This window comes from Pyrgilauda ruficollis, unplaced genomic scaffold (genome assembly GCF_017590135.1).
Source record: "Pyrgilauda ruficollis isolate IOZ18807 unplaced genomic scaffold, ASM1759013v1 scaffold9, whole genome shotgun sequence".
Taxonomy (NCBI): domain Eukaryota; kingdom Metazoa; phylum Chordata; class Aves; order Passeriformes; family Passeridae; genus Pyrgilauda; species Pyrgilauda ruficollis.
The window spans coordinates 6,751,695-6,757,615 of NW_024531043.1; positions in this window are offsets into that span (position 1 = coordinate 6,751,695).

A 5,921-nucleotide genomic window follows, 5' to 3' on the forward strand; every position below is an offset into this window, starting at 1 on the left:
TTTGTTGGCATTAGATTGTGCATTTTTGCACATATGTTTTTGTTCATTTGCCTGTAATTTGGTGTGATACAATGAAGTAAAATCTTTAATGCCATATTAACAATGAAGGAGCTGTAATTTAAGTTCTATTTCTGGCACTTAATTCCATTTTAAGAGAGCTATATTTTTTCTGGGGTTTTTATGTTGTTGTGGGTATTTCCTAATTCTGTGCTATTGTATAGTTGTCTTATACAGGTAAGAAATTGGAAAATATTTGAAAGATAGGAAAGAGCAAAATTAATTCTTCCTTAGGGAAAAGTGGAGCCTCACAAAATTCTACTGGAGGATGGGAATCCATGTTCACTGTGGAAAAGGTCTGGATCCTTGGCAGACCTGAGACTCTCCTGTTACACTGAGTAGAGCCTGCATTAATGTTCTGCTGTACTGGCCCCTGCAGTGGAGGGGAATTGTCCCATCTCCCTTGTAATAGCTTAATAAAACATACCTGAATAGAGGAGGGGGAGTTGGGCCTTTGGAGGTCCTCACTGTGTTCAAAGCTTAATTGATATTTGTTGTTACAAAGGAAGTACACCAAACTAAATAATTAAGATAAAATATTGATAAGACTTAGAACATTGTTTTTGTAATACTGTAAGGAAATAAGTAATTTTGGAATGAATCTATCAAATACTAAGCAGTAATAAGACAAAAATTAAAGTATCTCACATTTCAATTTTGGCCTGTAGAACTTAAGGCACATTTATGGCTTAGCAAGCATCCCTATTTATATGGAATATTAGCTAGTAGGAGTTAGTTTTATTTCATTCAGATTGATGTAACAGGACATGGCTGATGTTCTTCATCTGATTCATTTTCTGCAGAGAAGTCTTGTTGATAGCTTCTGAGGATCTGGGAAATAGTCTTGACTCGGTGAAAATAGAATCAGTACTGCAATCAGCTGGAGAGGCATGAACTGTGAGAATTACAAAACCCATCAGTGTGACTCATGCTGCAAAATGTAGGTTAAGGTGAACAGAAATGTTGAATATATTTCATATATATATATATAAATTATCTCTCTAACATTGTGTATCAAGTACTTAGAAGCTGAATATTGTATCATACTGACATGCTTAAATTTACCATATCTTTTAAAACTGAAGACATAAGCACTGAACTTTTGATCACAGAAGAGGGAGAAATAATAAATATTATAATATTAAGCAGGATAACCAGAAATGACAATGCATAAGTCACACACAACATGAATGACAAAAAAAGCAGTATCTCTGCTGCTGTGCATTAAATTTTTGTGTCTTTGTACTAGAAAGATAAATGGAGAAAAATAAATGAAAGCTAAATGCAGATCAGAAGATGTAGAAAGGAAGGGGGAAACACAGAACACACAATGATGTTCTGGTTTGTGATCCTGTTCTGTTTGAGGCCTCTGAGAATGACAGTGCCTACCAAGGCACTCAGGTGCCTTCCAGCTTCCCTCTGGTGATGCAGGAGTGTTTTCCATCAGTGTCTCACCTGATACACAGAGCCAGGCCTGGTCAGTAACTTGCTAGACTGGGTAAACACATTGCTTGCTTCTGTTCTGTGGAGAAAACCACATCACTTTTCAGATGTTAATTAACATATATTAAATAATATACTGGAAAATATGTGGGGCCAGCAGTGTCTCTTCTTGTGGTACATTATTATAATTATATTCAATGGTTGAGGTTTTTGCCTCTGTTAAAGGAATGTACTCTTCCAAGACGAAAGTGAATGAGGAAGCTAGGGTTGTTTTCTTTCTCTGTGCTATCTCTGCTGTCAATAGCTACTCAAAATAACTATGTAAAACCACATCTTAGTCAGATGCATTATCCATCTCCTGTTTCCCATGTCTCACTGGAATGACTGCCATTTAGAGAGGAATTAACTGTCCTTTCAATTACAGGTGGGTCTGCATTTTCACTCTGGTTTTATTAGTGCCCTTACATGGCTTTCCTGTTTGTCCCTGTTTACTGTGCCTTGGCTCACATTTCAGGGCAGCCTCATGTGCCAGGTTTCAGATGGAACAGAACAGGTAAGTGTGCTTGAGGAATGCACCAAGTGTTCTCCAACAGGTAATGAGTTTAACCTGAGAAAAACTGTCTGAAATGAACCTCGCGTGAAGATTTAAATTCTCTGCACCAATTGTTTTGCTGCATAAATCTTCATATGTTGGCCTGTTGTACTTCTAGATGTAGCATGTATAGATGTGTTGTATCACTGTCTTTGCAATATGGCAATTGCAAATTTTTCTGTTTTCTTTAGCAATATATTGTGCCAGTCAAGTGTGAGTTCTCTCTTGTTGTAATGTGCGTGAGTTTAGACTGGCAAAGCGATCCTGGGATGGCAGTTGCATTAAAAACAGCCCTAGCAGCACAACTGTGCTTTCAGAACTGTAATTTATTTGGCCTCTGTCAGGGAAAACAAAGGTACTGACATTTATGGTTTTACTTATATAAGTGCAACTACACCTGGATTTTTGACAGCCGAAGATTACGCTCCTGATTCACGCCTGTGTGCTGCCAGCAGTGTAGAGAGGAGCCCAGGCTGAGGGATTGCAGCAGCAGCTTCTTAGCTGTAGTTCACACAAAGTGTGTACAACCAAGTGTGCTTTGTTACCACAGATTTGAGTTACAAACATCATGGCTCACATGAAAAATTACCATGCAGCAGCAGCTGGGGAGAAGGCAGAATGTCTGAAGTAGTTGTCAGTGCAATACTACCACAACTCTGTGAAGTGACTAAGATTGACTTGCAGGGGTGGTTTAACTGGAGGAGATGCGCGATGTGCAAACAGCCACGAGGCTGACTCAGAGGATGGGTTGTTTTTTGGTTTTTTTTAAGTTTATAAAGAGCAGATAAATATTGCCTATTCCAGCACAGTGTTCTGAACTATTTGGATGACAGGACCTATAGAAATCAAAGGTTGAAGACTACTATTCTGTCCCAGATAGATGTTATTTCTTTTATTCTAATATTCCCCCTAGATCAATTGATCTCAATTGAGATCCTAAATGCAGGATCTCAATTGAGATCAATTGAGATCCTGCATTTAGGAATGCAGGATCTTCAGCCATGGGAATAGTTTTGTTCTATGTATGAAGAATAAGTAAGGGAAGCCTCAGTCACTGCAGGATAGCACCTGCCCAGGTACAACTGGTGCAGGTGCAGTTGAACAGAATGTTCCTTCTGCATGGCTTGTGCAGCCCAATTTGTAATGTGAAGGTCACTTGGTTATGGCCTTATTTTTTCTTGTTTTAACTTCCAGATTTCAATACAAAGCTGTTACTTTTTGTTTGACCACTTGGACATCATACCCCTTGTTAAGCAATACTGTCTTTAGAAAAATGTCTGCATTATTGGGAAAATTCTGCCAGGAGTCTGAAACTTGGGAGAACCATTTGGCTGAAGTATTTCCAACAAGAAAATCAAAAGTCATATTTGATTCTGTAGACAACACAATTTAGATTATGTTGAATCTGTGAATGGCAAGAGCAAGATTAGTAGTTCTGTGGTATCGTTGAGACAAAGAACCTGTCTACTTCGATTATTTTTTGTAGCAATCAACCACCTGTTTTGACATCTGAGAACCGACCTGAGATTGCTCATGGGGTCCTTTTGACATCTTTCCATGGCTGTGATGTCTGACAGAGATTAGATTGAGGAGAGCAGACTGCAGCAAAAAGTGAAAGACAAAGACATATAATGCAAGCAAATACCAGTTCACCAATGCCACAAAAAAAAGTAAAAAGCTTCAGTGTAACTTATTTTACTGAAATAAAAGTAATGGAGGCTGAGCAAAACTTGTCTTGCAGCAGCTTTTGCTGTTGGAACAGCACAGTGTGTGCTGCAGTTACTGACATAGGAAGAATATGAAAAAGCCACTGGCTCCACCTAATTTTCATTCCGATGAATGCAGCCTGTTAACTTCATTGGGAAGCTCATAGTTTTGTCTTACAGGCTTGATGGCTGTATTTTGTGTTCACAGCAGTAGTTTCTGTCCAGCCTTCAGTATCTTGTGTGTGAAAATCTCCTTGTCATTAGGAACTGATTTTGTTGCTAATGACCCTTCATGATGTTATGGTTAGTCCTGATTGCACCATGCAGCTGGACCTGTACACATCTAATTCAAAAGTTGAAGATTTTTATGCATGTTTGACAAGTCTTCCATCAGAAGTCCAGGTGACAAAAATTTTGAGGTGAATTTTGCACCTTGTTAGACAGAGCAGATGAGATCAGATCAGGTTTAATTCTCCAGGGGTCACATCAACCTTCTGGTTTAAAAATGTAACCACAATTTGAGCATTTTTTTAATGAAAACATTGTTTTGTTAATGGATTATTATCCTTTTGTTCATAAAAGTTAGAAGTCTATTTCCCTGTAGTGTCAGTGTCTCAAAGAATCAGCTGTTGCACCACTAATTTAAGACATTGTATTAAGGTTCTCTGAAAACAGATGCACATTGGAAAAACTAGAACTGGTTATTTTTTCATTTTTTAAGCACAGCAGGCATTTTGATTCTCCAGCTCTATGCAAAAATCTATGTGTATCTCATTGATCCTAACTGAAGCACTGCTGTTCATGTACATATAAAAATGTAACCTGTTTTCTGAATATGGGATCTTCTTACTGCAGTAGTTCATTGATACAGTCACATAAATAGGATGCCAATGAGTCACAATACTTGCATTTTTATAGGCCCTTTGAGAGGGACCATCTTCTGTCCCAGTGTTAGCAATCTGAGGTGACCTGACACAGCAAATGCCAGCATCAACTCAAGCTGTTTACTTAATTGTGAGATCTTTTTCCTCAGCTTTGACAGTTGAAGTGTGACGTGAGTGGCTGTTCTGCAAACCGTGGGTGTTTATTAAATGCACATTCTGAAGTGGTGTGTTTTAGCCTTAATAAAAGCAGTCATAATTTAAAAATCACTAAAATAATGGTTTGAGTGCAGAAGCCTGTTAAGAGGTATTAAAAATTAGAAACTGCTTTTAGTGGAAACTGTGTTCAGTTTTTGATGGCAGCTTGCAGTGATTTAAAGCAGTTTCCGTAACCTGATCTTTGTGTTGATGCTGTACCGTGATGTTATTTCCAAATTATCACCCTATCATTAGATGTGTGGTGCAGTGAGACAAACACAAAGGCGGAAAGACCTAACAGCAGTCTTCTGAGTAAGTTTTAAAAGTTTTTCATAGCAGTATTTGGGGACCTCAAAGACATGAGATCAGTGAAACACTAGAAGATTCTCATGTCCTGAAGTTACATGTGAAGCAAGCACAAACTTACTGTTGTTGGCGAAACCAGGATGCAGTATCACAATATTTTGTGTCTGATGTTGATTTCAAACAAGTGAAGGACAAAAGTAACCCTAAAAATAAGTATATTAATAAAAGCTCTATCGCTCACAAGTTATAAAATAATAGAGCAAATTAGGACAGCAAATGTTCATTAACGCTTTAGAAATAATTTTACATAAATTATGTAAGATGTTTTCAATAATTATTTAGTAATCCTGTCTAAACTCTACAGTCAGATTTGGGACTTGTTCTGTGAGGTGCTTGGTACACAGATCAGCAGAAATGGCCCTACTTTGATTTATCCTTTCTAGGTAAATCAGTCTTGTAGTAATGCTGTAGTTTTGCTGCTTAAAGACACAAAACTGCGTTTGCAGGGAAAAGCGGCTTTTTTGTTGTAGCTGGTACAGGGGGAAAAGGCCCGAGCGGTGCCCGGGCCACACAAAGGATCCGCCCGCCCCGCCATGGCCCGGGCCCTTGAAGGCGGGCCTCTCTCGCGTTTCTATTGGCGGAGCGCTGTGACGGGCACGGGAACGGGCCAATGGCAGCCAGTATTTCAAATCGGTGACCGCGGACGCTGCGCACACCATTGGCTCGGCGCGCGCGGGG